Below are 23,044 nucleotides of genomic sequence, written 5' to 3' on the forward strand. Positions count from 1 at the left end.
CAGATGTTGTGTGGAGTCCTGCGTTTATGTCACGACGTGAAATGCCAATTTGCTCTGAAGCACTTCACCTCCTAATATTCATACACCTTGAGCGCTTCACCGTATTACCGTATGAAATCACGATGCGCAATCTCAGATTGCGCATATATTCGTTTTATGAAAACATATATCATTTCGCGTAGCCAATCCTAAGCTATAAACGTCATTTCCATAGAATTGCAGATTGCGTCAGGATTGCGCATAAATTTTCAAGATTTTATGTCCGAGATATATATATATATATATTTTACATATTAATATATCAAACCGATCTGTTTGACCGTATTAATACACGATGCACAATCTCAGATTGCGCATATATTCGTTTTATCAAAACATAAGTCATTTCGCGTAGCCAACCCAGAGCTATAAACGTCATTTCCATACATTTTCAGATTGCGCCAAGATTGCGCATACATTTTCAAGATTATGTGTCCGAGATATATAATTTTTTTACAGATAAATATATCAAACCGATTCGTTTGACAGATAAATATATGCGCAATCTGTGATTGCGCATCGTCTATTGCTACGGTGTAGATAAATATATGCGCAATCTGAGATTGTGCATCGTCTATTGCTAGGGTAACACGGAGCGCAACATAACAACTGACAGATGCCAAACGCTTCAGATGTTGTGTGGAGTCCAAGGTGGAATGTATAATGAGGTGTAGTTATAGCGCTTTTGGCGATCCCCCCCCTGGGCTCCGATTTTGACAGCTGGTTTTCCGCTTGTATATGTATTGATGGATTGTTTACGTTTTGCATGGTCAATATTTGGTGGAGATCAATTTGGGTGAATATTTTAGTTTATTAGAACACAGTCCGTGATTTAAAATGGAAATTTTCCTTCGAGAACTTGAAGCGTTCGCCAAAAGCGGAAAACTAACTGTCAGTTTTCTTCGTCAATTCTTCTTCCACCTAGCTGTCAAAACGGGCTTATAACTTGACCTGATATCTTTACGGTCCTTGGTGGAGTCCTGCGTTTATGTCACGACGTGAAATGCCAATTTGCTCTGAAGCACTTCACCTCCTAATATTCATACACCTTGAGCGCTTCACCGTATTACCGTATGAAATCACGATGCGCAATCTCAGATTGCGCATATATTCGTTTTATGAAAACATATATCATTTCGCGTAGCCAATCCTAAGCTATAAACGTCATTTCCATAGAATTGCAGATTGCGTCAGGATTGCGCATAAATTTTCAAGATTTTATGTCCGAGATATATATATATATTTTTTACATATTAATATATCAAACCGATCTGTTTGACCGTATTAATACACGATGCACAATCTCAGATTGCGCATATATTCGTTTTATCAAAACATAAGTCATTTCGCGTAGCCAACCCAGAGCTATAAACGTCATTTCCATACATTTTCAGATTGCGCCAAGATTGCGCATACATTTTCAAGATTATGTGTCCGAGATATATAATTTTTTTACAGATAAATATATCAAACCGATCCGTTTGACAGATAAATATATACGCAATCTGTGATTGCGCATCGTCTATTGCTACGGTGTCAGATAAATATATGCGCAATCTGAGATTGTGCATCGTCTATTGCTAGGGTAACACGGAGCGCAACATAACAACTGACAGATGCCAAACGCTTCAGATGTTGTGTGGAGTCCTGCGTTTATGTCACGACGTGAAATGCCAATTTGCTCTGAAGCACTTCACCTCCTAATATTCATACACCTTGAGCGCTTCACCGTATTAGGCCCGTGTCTGTGCTCCATCGGATGCGATTTTATCGGACGCTTCTGTGAAACGCTTTTTCGGCTCATATTGCGAAAATTTGAATGATTTTAATGGTTAAACCTTTATAAAAAAATAATTTCATATTGTTCTTACATAAACTGCATGATTATATTGACAGATAAAATCGGATGCGACGATCTGACGGAATAATTTTTTTTTATTCCGTCGTGCGACCAAGGTGTTACAAAGGTGAAGTTGTTGAGAGCAAAATGACATTTCTCGACTTGACATATCTCTTCTGGTGGCTCCTGCATAATGGGCTGGTGCGGGGTAATGAAATTTGTATGCAGAGAGTGATGTCCTCCAAAATGTCTCCCAGCAAAAGCGATAAAAATCAACCATCTAAATACATTATCCTTGGTGCGACGAAACCGCACGTCCTACGTTATCTGTCAAATCCCATATAAATCTTGTCCGATAAAATCGTATCGAATGAACGCTGCCACGGGCTTCAAAGTGGGTTTATTATACAGGTGGGTATATCCCAAGGTGTTTTAAAATGACAAGGTAAAGTTGTTCAGAGCAAAATGACATTTCTCGACATGACATAACTGTTCCGGTGGCTATGGTATTGAAATCGTGGAGTGCTGGTGCGGAGTATTGTATTTTGTATGCAGAGAGTGACAGATGTCTCCCCAGATGTCTTCTAAATACATTATCGTTGGTACAGTATCCTTGGTAGAAAAATGAAAACGAAATGACAGGAGGGGATTCGATCATTTGTTGATGTATGCGTGTGAATTCCAATGGCTGTTTTGGTTGATGTGTCGTAGTGTGCGTAAAAAACTACGTATCACAATCGAATCCCCTCCTGTCATTCGTTTCGGATTTCGGATGAAGCAGAAATGTCAAGCGAGACGATTAGCTCTGTTCGCAAAATTGAGCTTCTTTTTGTTGCGCGAGAAGTCATAGCGCGCGACGTTGTCGCTCTATGTCTATTTGAACGGTTATGTTGATGATCGTGTTGTCGAATAAGTGTTTACTTAACCTAAACCTTAACCTTCAATTTGCCTGTATTATGGAATAGTTGGTGAATGTATATGCCTTTTCTGGGGATATTGATAACTATTACAAGATTGGATCGATAGAAACCCGTTGTTTCGTTTATTACACGAACTTGAGCTTCATCGCAGCTTAATTCTTTAACGTACACCGAAGTGTGTCATGAACAGGTAAGCAAACCATTTGTCCATGCATTTAATCATCACTTAAGACTTAAAGCGGCGCGATATCTAGCTTTGTATCAAACGCTCAGTGATTCTCTTGACAACGAATGAGGTAGGAAAGAAAGAACGAGAATGACATGTGTTACTCCGCTTATGGCAATGAAACAAAAGTGTGAGTACAGTCGCACGAGAAATTGTTGTTCGCATCGCTCTTTTGCCGTGCGCTACGTGCTCACTCGAAAAACTGTGACGTCAGGCCAGCGGTCAAAGAATTAAGCTGTATAATGGTGATACCAGTATGATAAAGCCAAAGCGAAGCAAAGATCGACCAGAAGAATTATACGCACTGTCGAAGCAATTCCATCGCGATCCGCCCACTCGAATTGATCGCTCCTGGTAGACGTTTGGCGAGGAGGTGAAAACATTTCTCGAATCAGAACCGTTAAAGCTGTTCAAATGCGAAATTGTCGAACCGATGGTCACCTTCGATACAGACTATGAGCCCTTTGTGCAAAGCATTAACAAGAACTACAAACTGACGCTTCCGGATCTAGGTAGAGTGAGACATCTCGTATTGATCGCGGGCAGTGACAATATCAAAAATTCTTTATCGATTTCATCTAGCCGCAAGAAATTACACCAAGACCCAGCCTCTTGTTCACTGCTACGTCTTTGCTTATCGGAAGAGAAGCAACGAGAGGAGCGACATCTCGAAATGGTGATGAGCCACAGCCCACAGAGCAGTCTTCGGAACGTCGACAAAAATGTCTGCCAAAAAAACTCTACCTCCTTTTCGAATCATGTTTTGCCGTATTCCACAATGGTAAGTGTTACGTGCGTCGTCAATCCGTACGTATTTTACGTCCATGACAAACAGCACATTGAAACAATTGACAGAATCGTCAATTTTTATCGGCAGGACGCGCAAGCATACGAAGGGAAATTGCAAACTGGCTCCGGTTAACAGACAGTAGTGGTAGACTTTATGTGATGCGTTCCAAGAGTACCACCAACTGGTATTGGTGGTTGGTACTTGAACTACTTTTTTCCCGAGTTACCCGAATGATGCCTTCCAGGGACATTCGCGTAACTGGGAGTTTCGCACAACTCGAATGATAAGTTTTTCAGTTAAAAAAATAATGTTATACAATTATTTATGAGGAAATGTAACCATTCGCGTAGAAAATTTGTTTAGTGTTTAGTGTTCAGTGACTTCTAACGATTGTTATAACCGCAATTCATTTTACATTTTTCAATTGTTGCGTTAAATTGTAGTGCTAGGAAAAAAGAATCTCAGAAGAGCTTCGTATATTAGAATCCCAGTTCTGGTTGGGATTGGAAACTTTGAAACCCAAGCCCAATGTGGTCTAGCATTTTTTTCAAGTTTGCATCGTGGGGGGACGGGGGCGGGGGGGTTAGTTACAGCTGAAATAATGGGTCATTTTGTTTTACGTAAATATTTTACTTTTTAGTACAGTAGAACGTCGATTATCCGGGGGCGGAGTAACCGTTGGGCGTCTTAACCGTGGGCATAAATGTGACAGCTATTCAAACATACGGCGAAAATTTGCAGCGATAGTCACGTGGGCAATCAATTTTTTGTGCAGCTCTGTAGTGTCTAGTGGTATTTTCGAAATTCATTTTTGTTTATGAACAGTTGTTAAACCTATAGTCATTGATTAAAATAATATTCTACTAACGATTGTTCGATTATTTCAATGTGAATTAATCATAAAACTAGTGAATCTTACAATTTTTATATGAATTTGACAATTTTTGGACGATGATCCGTGCAAATCGATTAACCGGCAACCGTCCGGTCCCGAGGTGCCCGGATAATCGACGTTCTACTGTACTTACATCATAATTAGTACAAGTAGTCTCTGAGATACGTGGACCTTAATTCGATATCAAATCAAATAATTTATTTTCTGACTATTACTTCCCATTAAATGCTACATTACACGAACTTTTGCTATATGTCGACTATACCCAAATAGCCAGAATTGCTTAAGCAGCTCATTTTGGCACGCTAAAGATCGCTGCTCTAATTCGCCTTTTGCAGTAGATAAACAGCATCAAAGTTCCAGGCGCTCCTTCTAAATAGCGCCTAAGCAGCTTCCATAAGCTACGGTGCCGGGGATTATTTTTCTTTGCGTTTTATTTTCAAGCAAGCGTCATCGATGAAATAAACAACAGGATTTGTTTTGTTTGTGTACATGTGTATATTTTTAAATCCTTAATATTCATAAATTACATGAAACGTATCACAATTTACTGATAATTCACAATCACTTTCTTCAAAATCCCTTCTTCAAAGAACTAATCTAACTTGTACAGCAGCAATGAGATGATTACCGGCGTCTGTCTTTGACATTTTGACAAGACCCACCTTGTACCGATGTCATGCATTGAAAAGCTATGAAGTTCCACCAAGTTCGGTACACGTTCTTAACAAGCCTGAAAGTTCCATCATGAGCCCTACACATAGTGCTAATCAGCCGCAAAGTTCCAAAGAGTACCATGTGCCTGTTAAAAAGCTCCGTAGTTCCGCAAAGTACCGTCTATCTCTTAATCAGCCACAAAGTACGACATCGGAACGATTTTTCGTTAAACAGCCCTAAATCAGCTATAAAGTACGAGCTGGCTATTTGGGTAGTGTCGATTATCTGATTCAAACGGAAAAGTATCCAACAAAACCGCGCTACCCGAACTGAATCAAAATCGGTATTACACAAGCTTGTTAGAGTCTTCTTTTGTTGACTCGAGACATTAGCCGGCATCGCGAATAAATGAACACATTTTAACAGTCGTTTAAAGTACATTTTGGTTTAACTGAGTTCATTTGTTGTTCATTCCTGTTAAATTAAACGATTGTCAAAACAGTTAACGACTGCTCGATATACCATATAGGCAAACACGGGGAAAAAATTCGAGCAGTATAATTAAACGACTGTTAATTTGTATCGCATACGCTCTTGACAGTCGTTTGTTTAACGGCGGCATAGGACCAGTCGTTAAAATTAACAAATGAACTCAATGCGTTCACGATGCCAAATTCTAGCAATTTTTAACGACTCTGGTTAATTTTTAACGACTGTTAATTTTAATCCATTTCTGACTGTTAATTCTTAAACCAACCAAATTGATCTGAAATGGCTTTGTTTGTCAAAACAAACTGCAACGCGAAACGCAGGAAGTATCGTACCAATTTATAATAATGTATTCGTGTGGCGTATCATTGTTCTTTTAATGTTTTTGGCAATGTCATGCAAACCAGCGCTTTCGTTATGTTTATCTAATTTCTGTGCATTTAGCTAGCCCACCCTTTTTAAGTAAAAAAAAAACAACAAAATCCCTTTTGAATGTAATTACATGCAATTCTTCTGGTTTAAATATTTGTATTAAGTAGATAAACCGTAAAACAAAACGATTTCCGTAGCTTTAACCTGACGGAAAGCTGTTTTACTTAAAACGGGCTCCGTTTGTCAGGTAATGCAAATGACCTTCGTTCAGTTAGATATATCAAACCAGAGACAAATCGAGTTATCAAACACGGATCATAATAGAAAATGAGCATTTTTGATACTTTTTCTCAAGCACTCGAGTCACATCATATGCCCTTATATTTTGACGCGGTATTACGGGGACAACCTCTAATTTCAATCCTATTCCCAATCGCTATCCGATTCTCTACCGAATCGCAATCCGATTCCCAACCGAATCACAATCCCAATCCCAATCGAATCGCAATCCCAATCATAATCCCAAATGAATCCCAATCCCAATCGCATTCGCAATTCCCATCCCAATCAGAATCGCAATCGAATCCCAAACGAATCCCAAACTAATCTCAATCCCAATCAAATCGCAAAAGAATCCCTATCCCAATCGAATTGCAATCAAATCCCAATCGCAAACGAATCTTTAAGGGAATCAAATCCTACAAACGGGATCCGATCCGATCGAATTTTTCTAGGAATTCTCCCAACACTAGTAAATTGTACCCATTTGACGTATGCACCGTAATACGGACGTCACACTAAGCGCAAACTTTGGAATAAACTGGATTTTAGCCATACAACTCAATAATCTCTTCATGGGAAGATCAATCTGTCCCATACAAATCAAGCGTTAACTTATCAAGTTTACTTTTCGTGTGTCGTTGGTATAAGGCTATGAAAATGATACGACATTTGTTCAATGGCATCATTTCTGAATTTTTCTTTTTATTTCAAAAACTGCACCCAAACAATTCTTTGATCGCTTTAAGGTTCCAAAACAATAAAACCTTAGAAAATACCGAGTTCAGGTGTCCCCCGAGATACGACTGTATTTGGGACCGAAAAAATGTCCCAAAGCAAGACGTTAGTCGAAAGAGTCGTATGTCGCAAACTTATTGCAAACATCATAGCTGTTTAATTCGTTTTTAATTAACACAACAATAAACTTTAATAAAATAAACAGAACAGTTCAATCTACTATCTCCTCCTCATTCATGCATCGGGGAATATACGACCACATATGCCGTACATATACTTCACAGTCACTTGCTGTCACCAACGAAGCACCTTCTTCTATGGCCTCCAACAATTCTACATCACAATTTGCGTTGGCACGCTTAGTTATTTCTTTCCATTTACTGAAAAGATTTTCGATAGGATTTAAAAATGGGGAGTAAGGTAGTAAATAACGAACTTCATCTCCTCCATCTTCAAGAGCCTGTTTCACCTCTACACACTTGTGAAAGGCGACATTGTCCATCACAAAAATCAGGTTTCCTGTAAGGGTTTCTGCTGATTTTGCTTTCAGATCGATAATAAACTGCAAAAAGGATTCTCGGTTAATTGCTCTCTCTTTTGTCACGTAATGCAATATTCCTCTTCTATTCATTGCACAAAAAACCGAAATGTTTTTCGTTCGAATTTGCGGGACCACTGTTACTGCTGGCTTTCCTAATGCCGATCTACCTCGACTAGCACGCATACTAATGCAAAATCCCACTTCGTCAATAAATATTATATTTGTGTCTGATATTTGACCGGGAAGAGCATAAAAACTTGTCGCGTACTCTTTTCGTACCTGTATAGTGTTCGGATTGTTTCGACGCTCAGGTATTTTTTGAATCCGTTTAAGTGAGTAATGGAAATGTTTGATTTCCCGAGCAATCGTTGGTTTACTCACTCGAAGGTTGAAATTCTCCAGCACTTTTTGTGAATTTTTTTTTTAAAGATATTGTAGCATCTTCATCAATCCATTCCCTAATTTTGTTACCTATTTCTATACGAATTTTTTTCTCATGCTGACCTCCTCGTTTTGACACCTCGACTCGAAGTATGTTTGATTTTTTTGATAATGCTGTATACCGTCGACACGTTGATATTTAAAGTCTGCGCTATTATTGCTGGGCTACACCCTTTTTGATGCGCATTAATAACTCTTTCGCGATCAGCGTTACTTGTTGTCTTAAATTTAGTTTTTTTCTGCGTCTGCATTATAAAAGATGATTGTTCTTGAGTTGCAGTAGTATCTAGAGTGTCACTTCTCTCATTATTTTTGTTGATTTCAATCGGTAACTCTTCCATTTTTAATATGTTTTAATGAAACCAAATAGTAATTATATTGCTCCACACAAGCTCCCTCAACACTTCGGAATGGCAACCATGTGAAAAAAGGTGCACTTTATGGATACGATGTTTTGACATGCCGGGAAAAATGATAACAATGAGCAAATATTATGACATGGACAAATTTTACATCATTATGCATTTTGTTAATACACTAGTCACAACAAATATAGTTTAGCAATCATCTTATCAACAATAATATTAACAGTTTACAGTAAATTTTAAAATTGTATTTGCATTAGAAAATACAAATGCTGCACATTGAAAATCAATATATAAATTGTTGAACATTTTGACGTATTTTATTTCCTTCTACCCCACTGTGGCGAGAGCCCGCCAAACTGACAGATTGAAATGGCTTACCGTAGCAATAGACGATGCGCAATCTCAGATTGCGCATATATTTATCTGTCAAACGGCCCGATTTGATATATTTATCTGTCAAAAAATATTTATATATCTCGGACATATAAATCTCGAAAATTCATGCGCAATCTTAGCGCAATCTTGGATTAATACGTTTGTTTACATATAGCGGTAGGTATTGAAACGAAAAAATATGAGATGAGCGTTGATTTTTGAGCCAAAAATCTAATTAAATTTTGATTACAGCCATGGAGAACGAATCGCCGAACGTGCCGAATCGCCGGAACTATATAAAATTGGTAAATATATAATCATTCTGTTTTTTATACCGGTGTTTTTGTAGTGGAAGCAATGCTTGGGTTTTTTTTTTGTAGCTTTATTTTTCCTTAAATGATATATGTTCAGTGTTTGTGATTTGTGTATGCGGTTATACTAAAGAAATTTAGAAATATGGGCAACAATTGAATTATTATTAAATTTCGATTATTTTCCGGCTTGGAAAAAAAACAACACCGCTGCTGCTTCTCCAGCTACCGGCAATTTTTTTAAACGACAGCTGCTTTGCAGTTTGTTAAAAAAAATTGTAAAAATTGTAGATTGTTAAAAAGTCAAATTGTAAAAATTGTAGATTGCAAAAATTGTAAAAAAATTAAATTGTAAAAATAGTAAATTGTAAAAATTGTACTAATTTAATGTACCTAGCTAGTCTTTATTGTTACAGGAATAAACCATTGAACTGAAATGTTTTATTTGTACATTGCAGCTCTTTGAGAACTGACCTGGCTGTACCACGGGATGTTATGTTTCTTATTAGTCCGCATACACTAATAATCGTTTGGAATTCTGGAATGTAGGTTATGCGGTTTTGGTCTTCTTCCAACAGGAAATCTTTCTTATATTTCGGAATACCAACTATTCCTGCTGGCCCTGCTTTCCTGCACCATTTTTGCTGCAACCTCTACCCCAACTGCTACAATGGAAGCTATTGCTGTTGCCGCTGCGATTAAAAAAAACTTTCTTATTTTTACAGGAACGTTTATGTATATTTAAATATTTTATATTACAGCTCTCCCGAGTTAGAGGACTGATAATGGAAGAAAACTGCTGCATCTTCCGGGCCATCAAAATAATAACGGGGTCATGGGGATGGTGAATGAATAGAGTCGAGATTAATCGTTTTTTTATTATTGATTTGCTTCCAGAATGTTGAGAAAAGCCTTCGGCTAATTGCCGAGGTGGAACGACGGCCTGCTTTATGGCAAAAGCGGTCGGAGTTCTACAAAAACGGTATTCGGCGAAGGGATGCGTGGACCGAGATTGGTGGACTCTTGGACCTCACCGTCGAAGAGGCGAGCTACCAGTGGAGGAAGCTGCTGACCAGCTACAGGACTTATAAGTCCAAGCTGCGTAAAAGTCAGCAAAGCGGAGCAGGTACTAATCAAATTTAAAATAATATGAAATTGTTCAATGACATAATTTTATCATTCGTAGCGGCTGAGGACGTCTTCCACCCAAGATGGTTCGCCTTCGACGCGATGAGGTTCCTCGATGATACCATGAAGGACGGCACGCATCTCGATACGGTAAGTTGTTTTGTTATTTATCTGTAAATTTTATATTTCACTGCGAGTTAAGGGCGGTCCTGTGGCACAGCAACAACATGCCCGTCATGGGTTGAAGCCTCATATGGACCGTTCTCAAACGATCGCAAATAAATCGTTTTATCTGAATAACTTGCCAAGCGTGATTCACGTTGAACCATTCTTTCATCTAAACAATGGTGGGTGGACAATGCAAAGGTACAAGTGTACTAACGACGATGTGGGTTAGCATATTATTCATATAATGTATAATTGCATGTAATCTACGCACATTCTACGATTTAATAACTACTAATTAGCTTAATAATTGACACATACAAAGAGTTGTATTGCATTAATGATTAAGTTGGTTATTATACTTAAGATCATGTGCAATGTGTAAACGTATATTCAACAAGTCGTTTGGCGTGCGACAGGGTATGCCTTGTAGTCCGCTCATTGTAGCTGGAGCTCTCTCGCCTTCTACAAAACGCCCATTGACGACCCTGTCAAAAGATGAAGGGCGAGTGTATGTATTGCGTGAAGCACTCTGTCGAAGAAAATTATGGAGATATATTGTTGTCATAATAACCGTTTTAGCATCTTCTGGCTCTAGCAGAATCGGGCTTTTATTAATGCGGAAACGGTTGGCTAAAATCCCGAACACATTTTCAACGATCATTCGAGCACGAGAGTGACGTTTGTTGAAAACTCTTTCAATTGTCCCTTCCGCATGCATGCCTCCAAATGGTCGAATGCAGTACCTGGTAAAAGCAAACGCTTTATCGCCTAAAAGAAAGTAAGGTACTCGCATTGCATATGGAACTCGCAGTGGTTCAGGTTCCGGTACATTCAAACTGTTGTTTTCCAGCCTCTGGTATAAGCGTGTGTTTTTAAATACACCTCCGTTAGATATTCCACCTTTTCCTCCAATATCTGCATGTAAAAAGTTGTAATCGGCATCTACTACCGCAAGTAAAACAATGCTGAAATAATGTTGATAGTTGTAATACTCTGATCCACTATTACTAGGCTTTTCCACTTGTACGTGTTTGCCATCAATGGACCCAATTGCATGCGGAAAATTCCACCTTTGTTCAAACTTTTTTGATTTCTCCTTCCATTCTTCTGCTGTGGACGGCATCTGAAATGATAATAAAAATTGCCACTTGGAAATCTTCCTGGATGACACCCATCTACAAGAAGGGCTGTAAGAATGATGCTGTAAACTATCGTGGCATAACCTCACTCAGCGTGTGTGCAAAGGTGTTCGAAATGCTAATCTACGAGCCATTGTTGGCCTCGGCCTGCAACTATATTAGTGTGAATCAACATGGTTTTGTACCCAGGCGATCTACAACGACTAATCTACTAGAATTTGTTAGCAAATGCCATAAATCTATCGATAACGGTTTACAACTAGATGCTATTTATACGGATATCAAGGCAGCATTTGACAGTGTATCGCACTCCATCTTGCTAGCGAAACTCGACTTACTTGGTCTCCCAAACCCTATGATAATGTGGCTCAGATCGTACCTTACAGATCGTCAATATTCTGTGAAGTTAGGCCCGTACATGTCAAGTCCAGTGCATGCATCTTCTGGAGTCCCGCAGGGCAGCAACCTGGGTCCTTTGCTGTTCCTTCTTTTCATCAACGACGCGACATTGATCCTTCCGGCTGATAATCATCTACTGTACGCAGATGACGCGAAAATTTTTCGTGTTATTCGTCAACCAGAAGACCACGCCCGACTGCAAACTTCCTTGCATGAGTTCCAGTGTTGGTGCAACCGTAATGCTTTATCCCTATGCACACATAAATGTGAAGTCATCACTTTCAGTCGTTCTCGCTGCCCATCATTGTATGAATATGCGCTTGAGGGACAGTCCTTGGTGCGAAAACTATGTGTTAAGGATCTAGGTGTTTTGCTTGATACAAAACTATCATTTAAGGATCAACTGGATCATGTAGTAGCCACCAGCAATAGAATGCTAGGACTAGTTATCAATATGACTCGCGAGCTTAATGATATACCTTGCACCAAGGCTCTCTATTGTTCACTTATCCGGTCGTTAATGGAATATGCAAATATCGTATGGTGGCCAACTGCAGCGCGTCCGTTAGCTCGATTGGAATCAATCCAGCGAAAAATTTCACGATTTGCACTTCGCTCATGGAACCAAAGGCTCGATTACCGGACTAGGTGTTTACTACTCGGGCTACCCACCCTAAGTGAGCGTATACGAAAAGCCAGGTTGTCGTTCATCACGGGACTTCTCGACGGCCGTATTGACTCTCCGTCACTACTGGCTGCCATCAACCTGTACGTTCCGGCCAGGCCGCTCCGGACTCGGGCAATGTTGGCCCTCGACGACCGTAGAACGCAATTTGGCTCCTCTGACCCGTTCCTACTCATGTGCCGTGCTTTCAACGCAGTCAGCGACGCTTTTGAGCCGAGGATTTCGCCAACTGAGTTTAATGATCGTGTTTCTGTGTTAAACTTGGTTCCATAGTGCACATTTTTATGTTCTATGTTATTGTAATCCATTGTAAAGAACTCATTGTAAAACATTGCAAAAATGGTTCGAGAGGGCATTATTGTCCATCGATAGACAAATAAACATAATAACACATACAAAGATAAATTAATTATATATTTCATAAATTTAACTCATATGTATTGCTCGTCGTTGGATATTAATGCAACCTTATTTATTTTGTAACTTTTTGATTATGCTATCTCATTATTTTTTATCTCTCTTTTCAGTTCGATGACGACCTAGAACAAGACACCTCCACCCAAGCCCACCCAATCCCTTCTTGTTCCTATTCCTCAATTCCGCCCCAACCAACAATCCCAGCACCAACAATCCCAGCACCAACAATCCCAGCACCAAATCCAGCACCAACAACAGCACGAACTACAGCACCAACTACAGCACCAACCCCAGCACGAACTCCAGTACCGATCCCAGCACCAATCCGAGCAACAACAACTCCAGCACCAACCCCAGCACAAACCCCAGCACCGACCCCAGCACCGACCCCAGCACCAAGCCCAGCACCCACTCCAGCGATGGAAAATTATTTGTCCATGTTTGGCCAGTGGGTGGGGGCATGGTTAATCCATTTACCACCAGACCAACAAAACGATGCCACTAATCGTTTGCGGCAGACGATGCTGGAGTGGGATCTGGAACACAATAAAAAATAAAATAAAAAAAATTACAAAAACATACCTTTACATAGCTCCGCAAATGTTTATTTAAACAAGCACACACATCCTTTACAATTTTGGCAATCGATGATTTAGAAACCTAAAATTATACAATACTCATTAAAATCCGAACATTTCATTTTAATTCGTTCAACATTAGGCTCTTGCATCGTTTTCGATTGCTAACTTCTCTTCACTTGCTTTTGTCCGAAAAAGTTTTATCAGTCCTGCGTACGGGGAGACGGTTTGTATGAGATTCGATGTTGCCACGGTGCTGCCATGGAAAAGACCGACGCCACTACCGTCTCCAATCGGACCGCCGAAACAAGAAAAAAAACAAAACATACTTACCCGAAACAAGTATTGCAAGCTTGCAAATGTCTCCCCCGTTGCCAAATACCGCAATGTTATTAAAAGCCTTTCTTGGGCCGTGATCGCTTCTCGCATATTTGTATCCATGCGGCTTATTTCTGGACCGACCAAGGCATAAAGACGATCGAAATCTTCGTGTTTCATCCGCATAAAATTTTTTATCGTATCGTTTACCATTTCGGCCTTGATGTCGTCCAACAGACGATTTCCATCCTGTCTTCTGCGGAAGAAAACTGGTCGCATCCACCACCGACGGTTTCGCCGAAGACGCCGGTTGTAATTATGATCGTTGTTTGATAAATAATCACTCATGGCTGGAAAATGAAGCTGCTTACGGATTAACACGTTCAGTTGTGGCGGAAGCCAAAACAAAACAACACAACGCATGCAAATGACGTTTATAGGCCAGGGTTGGCTTCGCGGAAACGATATATTTTTTGACAGATAAATATATGCGCAATCTGAGATTGCGCATCGTTTATTGATACGGTTATACCGATATTGAAAAATAGTGTAATACGGACGTCACACGAGGCGTAAACTCAAAAAGTTTACGCTTGATTTGTATGGGAGAGCGTAAACTTCCTGTCAAAAGATTTCAGGGTTGTATGGCTGAAATCCAGTTTACGCCAAAGTTTACGCTTCGTGTGACGTCCGTATAACGATTTTGAAAACAAAACTTTTTGTATTGAACTGGCTTTTCAGACTTGAAATCACCCGTGCAGCCATCAGCTTTCGTTTAACGTGGTTGAAATTTTCAGTTTCAACATTGAAGTGGCTTGGAAAACCCTGTATGATGCCAAAGTCAGACGTGATGAAAACCAATAACAAGTTTAAAATATCTGTTCTAGCAGCTACGCGAATCTTGCAGATTTGAACTGCGGATCGGATCACATCCGCGCACGGTCGATTATTTATGTACACATCTCTATCGATCTTAAATTGATAAATAGAGGGCGAAAAGGCTTTTTCCCTCTTTTCATCAGCAATTTATTACAACGGCTTCGGTAAATATTAGCAGCAAAAATCAAAGAAAGAAAAGGAAACTTTATTCGAAAACTATTCACGACGAAACAATATCGAATTGGCTATGAAAACTCTGTAAACTTGAAAGAGAAGGAACATTCAGTATGCAGCCTTGACTGTTGCTACAGGAAACTGCGAATACGATTGCAGATTGCAGCATACATCATTCAATGACCATGCAACACCATACACTGATAAGCGGGGTACAGATTTCAGAGTGTTTCCAAATTAGAGGTACAAAAATGTACAGGTGTCCCCCGAGATACGACTGTATTTGGGACCGAAAAAATGTCCCAAAGCAAGGCGTAAGTCGAAAAAGTCGTATGCTGAATATCTATGAATATTAAGTTTATAACCGAAGTTGAAGAGTTGAAGTTTATGATATCGTGTATTTTATTTAAAATAATGCTTGATAATATAATAATTATATTTTAAAAACCGTACACAATATAGATACAGGCGGTCCCCGAGATACATGGTTAATGGGGACCGAAAACGGCCACAAAATACCGCGTAAGTCGAATCTCGTGGTTTCCAGCTAAAATATTAGTAATGTTCGTGTAATTTTGCAAGTAGGGGGAGGTTATAGTTACTTTATGAATTAGTTGATATGATTCTGACTGAATATAACAGTTTTAAACCATTTGAAATAGTTTTTAACATTCGATTAAAACGGAAATTATTTGGCAATTTAAAATTGATGTGTCAAATCAGTACAATTTGCTCAAAGAATTGTTAAATTTAGAAAACCGCGTATCTCCGAATCCGCGTATAAGAGGTACCGTGTATCTCGGGGACCGCCTGTATTCAAGATAGGGTAGTTGTGGGATCTTTGGAAATGTGTGTATAACGGTTATCAGCCCAGATATTCAAAAAAATATATCAATTTCTTGTCAATGACAACTTTTAACTGTCAAAATCAAAATCGTCGTATCTGCGAATCGTCGTAACTCGAGGGGGTCGTAACTCGGGGGACGCCTGTACTAACAATTAATGGACTGTACAACATTTCCAAATAAGAAAGGGGTTTCTAATTGGAAAGGTATTAAATAAGAGAAAGTACATTGTAATCGGTTTTCTAAATTGGACAGTTCTTTTAGCAAATTGTATTGATTTGCCACATAAATTGTTCAAAGTTTATACAGAGTTTCACACTATATAGGGTAAGTGTACCAATTGTGGTGCAATTTGCAGGGGTGCAGATGTGCTCTAATAGATTTTGTGGTACCGTAGGTCGCGTCCGCTATCGATGGCTTCCATATATGAATATTCTTGTTCGTTATCCTCCTTAATAAAGCCGCCCGATCGGTTCGGATTGGTATCCAATCGGTACGAGTCAATCCGATCCGGAATAGTCGTGCTGCTCGATATTGTGATTACCACATCATTTGTTTTTATACGTTTTATTTATTTGTTCATGTTCTACCCATATTCCTTTAATTGACTATTCTAATTAATTATTTCTTATCGTTTCCATATTATATTCCTTCACCCTACTATGAAATCCTCTGGTATTGTCGGGGTTTTTCTTGTACGTTGTTCTCGATTCCTCTCCAACTCATTTCTATCTTCGGTCCCTTCTGGGTCTTTGACACTTTGTGTTTCTTTGCCTGTTTCCTGCGTGTTTATCTTTCCCTCTGTCTTTTTTAAGTGAGCTATTTTTCTTTTATAGATTTGGCACCATTTTTTTCCACTCCTAGAAATTGGTTTAATTCAAATGTCGTTTGGGTTTTGTTGTTGGGAATCAGATTGTTTGCCAGTACCGTGTCACCCTCAGTTGTCAAAGATTACATAGCATTCCTTTTTTGTTCTTTATGTTCCTTATTTTTCATTTCTTTGAATTGTCTTGATCTATAATTTCTTCTCGTGCAATCCATGTTTCTATATTTTCCACTGATTGAATTTTCGATCTTATGGCTCTGCTAAACATTAAATCCGTTGGGGTCTTCTCTGTCGTGGAATGAGAAGTGGTGAAGTACATCATAAGGTATTCATTAAGATCCTTCTGCCAATCTTGCCGTTAAGCTGCTCTTTTTCAGTATAATTTTTTTGACGTTCGACTAAACCAAACCAGCCAAGTCTTTTCCTACCAATTGCTTAGTATTATCAAGAGTGATTGTTGTTGGATAGCGTTAACGTGTTCTTATTTTTCCCAACCTTCCCACTGTCTCCTTCGATGGTATTCTGTTCATAATTTCAATTTTCTTATACCGGCTGAAGTAACCAATCGCCACTAATAGATGTGTTCCACATGACATAAGAAGTCTAAAACTACGTCTACCCATGGCCTCAAAGGTAGTGAACATCCTACCATTGGTTCTGACTTCTGGCATGCCTGGTCTCCATACCCTTTTTCTTGAGCGTTGTTTCATAACTGATGCTCCCGGATGTCCTTGGTGCGCTAGTTCCAATATTCGGAATCGAAGTGTTATTGGCACAATCAGTTTGTTTCCCCTGCCTAACATTTCTCCTATTGTTCCCAGATCATCCTTAAAGGGTGCATTGGCTTGTATGCCTGGTTCTACTCTGACATTTGTTAGTAAACTTTTTTTTTTAATTTTTCCAGTTCTTCGTCCTTTTCACTACTTCGTCAAATTTATGTATATCAATCGCTGCTGACTGCATCATTGCGCCAACTAAAAATTTGCTCTCTTCGTCAAAAAAGTATTTTTGCTTGTCAGACAACAATCGAGATAATGGGTCCGTAATATTCCCTTTCCGATGCTTAATTATGAATTTGAACGATTGTAGTCTAAGTAACCATCGTTTGATTCGTGCGCATGATCTTGAATCGGGTTTGAATATTACTTGTAATGGCTTACGGTACCTTTTTATGGGTCAACTGGCGCAACGGTGCTGTTATGGTGACTAAATTAGGCAGGAATTTGCTGAGGTATGCGATTGTATCAAGGAAACTTCGATTTTGTTTCCGTTGAGAAAGGTGCCCGAAATTTATTTACGGCTTCTACTTTTCCTAGGCCCGGTGTAATACTTTGGAATGATCCCAAAAAAAAAAAAAAACTAGGACCCTAAACAGACATTTGTCTTGATTAAGCAGAATTTCTTTCTCGTCCAATACGCGCATTACATCTTCTAACACCTTGTCGTGTATTTTTTTTCTGAATCCGCATAGATCAATGTATCATATATGTAGTCAACAACCTTTTTAGTAAATATTGCGAAAATTCCATTATGCGTTGGAAAACTTCCGGAAAACCAATTCCAAACATTTACCGTTTGTACCGGAGCAATCCTATATGAGTAATGAATGTCGTGTAGTTCAATTAGATGGAAAGCCTACTTTATGTCCAAACGACTAATTATTTTAGCCGCGGTAAACAATCTTCAATCATTGGCATTAAATGCCATTCCCTCATTGTAGTGTTATGCTCGGCGCATATTTACGAATAGGCGTAATTAACCATTGTCCTTAATGATTGGAACCATCGGCGACATCCATTCACACCCTCCTTCTTCTTTTTCTTCTTCTTTGGCTCAACAACCGTTGTCGGCCAAGGCCTGCCTGTACCACTTGTGGGCTTGGCTTTCAGTGCCCTACGGACAAAGAGCGGGTAATTTTTATCATGGTGTGCGTAAAAACCTAGAATCAAGCCGATGGAAGATTTCGTAGGCTTAAAAAAAGGGGAGAGAATCTTTGTTTCTTTCGTGTTGCGCTGTGTGCGTTTCTTTCGTTCAGCGATCGCTCACACTTGCTGCGTATTTTTTTGTTATCTAAAGCTAAACAAAAAAAAACAAACACGCGTAGATTTTTTTTTTCATCACTTTATTGAAACATTTACATAACTTTACACGATTTCACACATTTACATACACAATATCAAACTAAAATAAAATCGATCGCTCCATCGATGCAAACGTTGAAGTGGCCGAATATCTGCGTAGATCCTTTTGTACACGTTGATTACTGTAAAAAAGGTAAGAAATGAAGCTGCGCGATGTACATAACATGCATTACGAATCATTCGCGCAGCTTCATTTGAATTCGCACAACACTTGAACACTTGAACACTTTACAAAATCATAACATCAATCGTCCAGGACTTAGGCTGACGCACGTGCGGCCGCTCACTGCCGATCCTTGAGCTGTACTGACGATTTCATGTGGTAGCAAGAACGAGAGCACACAGAGGAACTTTCGGTACAGCAGTGCAAGCGAGACACCGACATCAGCACAGCGCTGCGAACAGATCAAACTGAGCGAGCTGGCCGAAAATGAACGCACACATTTCCACATGTGTAACTGTGTTAGTGCCAAAACTGTGTCGAAACCAAAACGCGCTCTCGCCTCCGTGTATTTCACACCGATTCTCCGCTTAACTCTAGGTTTTTACACACACCATGATAAAATATCCCGCTCGTTGTTTTTAGGGTGACTAATTGATTTCCCCCCATAGCTTGGATTTTCTCTTCGATTTTCGTCAAAAGTGCTATTGATGGTCTTCTAGGGTGTTGGAAAATCGTTTGCACGTCACGGTCCATTGATATCTTTACCTATCCTTTTATCTTTGGAAATGGTTGTTGTTCTCCCCCTTCAACCGCTCTTATTCGATGCGTGCTAGGTAGTCCGACGAGCTCTTAGTTCTATAGCTGTTGTTTTTCCTGATAACAATTGTCGGCCTCCTTTTATAAAGATCTTTCCGAGTATGCCGCAGTTAGCCGACTTTATGCAGATAGGGCCAGACCAGCTATAATGCGCTTTATCCGTTTGCAAAATATTTTCCCTGGTCGACGCGAAGCTCTCTTATGCAATTGATGTGCTGGACAACATATTAGTATGTGTGCAACGATTGAACAACAAATATTACGACAACGAATCACGATGTAATTACCGCAAGAGTTTTCAAACTATTGGGTTGGCGTTTTGCTTCATATATAATGGTGTTGAGGGCCATTTTTCCGTTGCCTGTATCTAAATTAGTCTTTATAATAAAATACTAACTTAATATACACATTTCTATAGCTTGTTATTATGTAACCTTGATTTATGTCTCATAAAAGCAAAAAATTACATCTACATTAGGGGGCACTATTTGCGTTTGCGTTGATAACAGGCGAAATAGATAAATAAGAGAAACTATTAAAGGACCGACCGCGGAAGATGCGTCCTTTTCTCGCGCGTTTAAGTCCCGAAACATAGAGTAATTTTGTATCCTCTTTAAAAATAGTCACAATAATTCACTATTTATTTTAACCTTCACAAAGTTGCCACGGACCGCACAATAGGCTTAAACTAAGGGTGATAAATAATATAAGCACTCATAACAATTATTTTACAAAGGATTCAAAATCAAAATGATTGATTGAAGTGCAATTCTTACGTCGTTGATAAGACGTAGGGGAAAGCGGGGCAAAATGGGCATGCGGGGCAAAATGGGTACAGTATCGGACAGAAAAATAGGGCATTGGTTTTTTAACGCACCGTGCACCCGTTGGGCCAAGTTTATGTGTGGTTTGTATGCGCTTGTGTTTGTGTGTGTGTGTATGTGTGTGTATGTGTGTGTGTGTGTGTGTGTGTGTGTGTGTGTGTGTGTGTGTGTGTGTGTGTGTGTGTGCATGTGTGTGTTTGTGTGTGGATGTATGTTTGAATGTGTATTGATGTGTGTGTTTGTTTCACAAGTAGGTCGTTTCGGATAGATTTGTAAGTAGTTTTTTTGTTTTTTGGGTTAGGTTTTTGATGTGATAAGCAGGACCACCGCCCTCGCGATCAGTGTGTTTTCGATATATTAACAATGTTACGGTCTTCTTTCGCCGTGGTCTTCTGAGGACGTCCGGTTGACTTGCGCGTTTCGGTTGTCCAAGCGCGTTTCAGTTGTCGAAGCACGTTTCGGTTGTCCAAAGCGCGTTTGCCACAAAAGTGCGCGATCGTTCCATTACGAACCCGATCCTTTTGCGCTTAATGCCAGCAGCAGCCATTCGCTTTTACATATGGCGCTGATGATCGGTACAACGTTTACCTCGACCCATTGTTACTATAATTGCTTGCTTGGACCGTCAAGAACGCGCTGGTTAAAAACTTGGACACGGCTGATCCCGTGCTCTGCCTGCGTTCTACTTCTATACGCGATGAATTACATCGTTTTGGAGCAGCGAAAACATCGCATGGATAAAAACTATCAACGAGTACGCGAGTAAGCGTCTTCCCTTCAAAATCGAGAAAAGAATACTGCCGCGCTCATGAAACAAAACGCCCATTGAAAAGAATAACTGCGCGCCAGCTCAATGCACGCACAAAGTTTACCATTCGCACACAACGTGCAACGCAGAGATGCACGAAGGCCTTTCAATGGCGTGCACTGGAGAAACACCTGTGAGGGAATGCCGAGTTCATTGCTATTGTGCGCGTGTCCATTTCGCACCGGTGTCGCATTCACATTCATGAAACAGCACACCTGCGTTTTCGTCCGAGGAACAAGCGCTGCTGTCGATGCAAACTTTAGTTTTTAAACGCACAATGTTTCACATGATAACACACATAATAAGAATAATTTCAACGCAATATGACATCATGGCAAGCTATGTTTTTCAGACACAAACCCGCGCACTTGCTAATACACATTAAAAAGCACACTCTCTTTCTACTACTACACACACACACACATGCACACACACACACATACACACACACACACACACACACACACACACACACACACACACACACACACACACACACACACACACACACACACACACACACACACACACACACACACACACACACACACACACACACACACACACACACACACACACACACACACACACACTCACACACACACACACATACACACATACACACACACAAACACAAGTAACGTGGCAAAACAAGTGCACGGTGCATTGAAAAAAAGGGTCCTATCTTAATGTCCGATACTGTACCCTCTATTTAAGCATTTTTTGACTACAAAGATACTTTCCAATGTTCAAAATGTATTCATTAGAGTGTTCTATGAACAATTGTAATTTTTGCCACTTCGAAAATAAGCTTCAACTAGTGTCACAGGGATGCGTTGAAGTTTTTCATGATATATTTTTAAAGGTATGATATTTCTATACAATTTGTCTGAAGAAAGCAAGGCGATTGAATGCGTATTTTTAATAATATAACAAAAAATACAAAAATGCTTCACGTGGGGCAAAATGGGCAGTTACGCTTGGGGCAAAATGGCCAGATGCATTTGACATACGGCACTTGGTGAGGCTATGGTGTTGTATAGGCATGTGTAAAATGAACGAGAATCGCACCGTTCGAACAGTTCGGTAAAGTGCACGAACGAACGAGGTTCTCAACAAAAAGAACGACCAGGACTTTTGGAAGAAACTGACTACACCGAACGCGTTCGAACGTTCCGTTCAGTGTTCGACGGCACCCATAAATGTGGTAATAAAACGTGCAAAATCATATTGCTTTCTCGCTCTTTCTCGCACCGTGCGAACGGGTCGTCAGAGATCAAAATGTACCCTGTTTGTGTTGAAATCGTACCCATACAACTCAATTCCTCGAACGCCGTCGAATTTGTCCAGCAGTGTTCGATACGTGTGCTGTTGGTGTGGAAATCGTATCTATACGACTGAATTCATCGAACGCGTTCGAACTGGTGTTCGATCTGTGTTCTGTTGGTGTGTAAATCGTACCTACACAACTGAATTCATCGAACGCGTTCGATCTGATCCGTTAGTGTTCGATCTGTGTTCTGTTGGTATGCAAATCGTACCTACACAACTGAATTCATCGAAAACGTTCGAACTAGTGTTCGATCTGTGTTCTGTTGGTGTATTAATCGTACCTACACAACTGAATTCATCGAACGCGTTCGAACTGGTGTTCGATCTGTGTTCTGTTGGCAT

General features: G+C 39.8%; 2 long non-coding RNA genes across 3 annotated transcripts in view; both read left to right on the forward strand.

Annotated features, from left to right (window-relative positions):
* Positions 1-2,794: 2,794 nt before the first annotated feature.
* The window catches only part of LOC133391175 (uncharacterized), a 49,841-nt gene continuing 29,591 nt past the window's right edge, over positions 2,795-23,044 (forward strand). The window contains exons 1-4 of one of the 2 annotated variants that reach the window (XR_009764665.1): positions 2,795-2,989; positions 3,054-3,537; positions 3,608-3,806; positions 3,903-5,201. This is a non-coding gene — a long non-coding RNA (uncharacterized LOC133391175). Of the gene's footprint in view, positions 2,990-3,053; positions 3,538-3,607; positions 3,807-3,902; positions 5,202-23,044 lie in introns of those variants that run through there. The other variant, XR_009764666.1, reaches the window with a different exon arrangement.
* Positions 9,003-13,794, forward strand: LOC133391176 (uncharacterized). The gene is made up of 5 exons (XR_009764667.1): positions 9,003-9,147; positions 9,223-9,275; positions 9,740-10,407; positions 10,468-10,559; positions 13,328-13,794. It is a non-coding gene; the product is annotated as an uncharacterized LOC133391176 (long non-coding RNA).

Source organism: Anopheles gambiae, chromosome 2 (assembly GCF_943734735.2).
Source record: "Anopheles gambiae chromosome 2, idAnoGambNW_F1_1, whole genome shotgun sequence".
NCBI classification, from domain to species: Eukaryota; Metazoa; Arthropoda; class Insecta; order Diptera; family Culicidae; genus Anopheles; species Anopheles gambiae.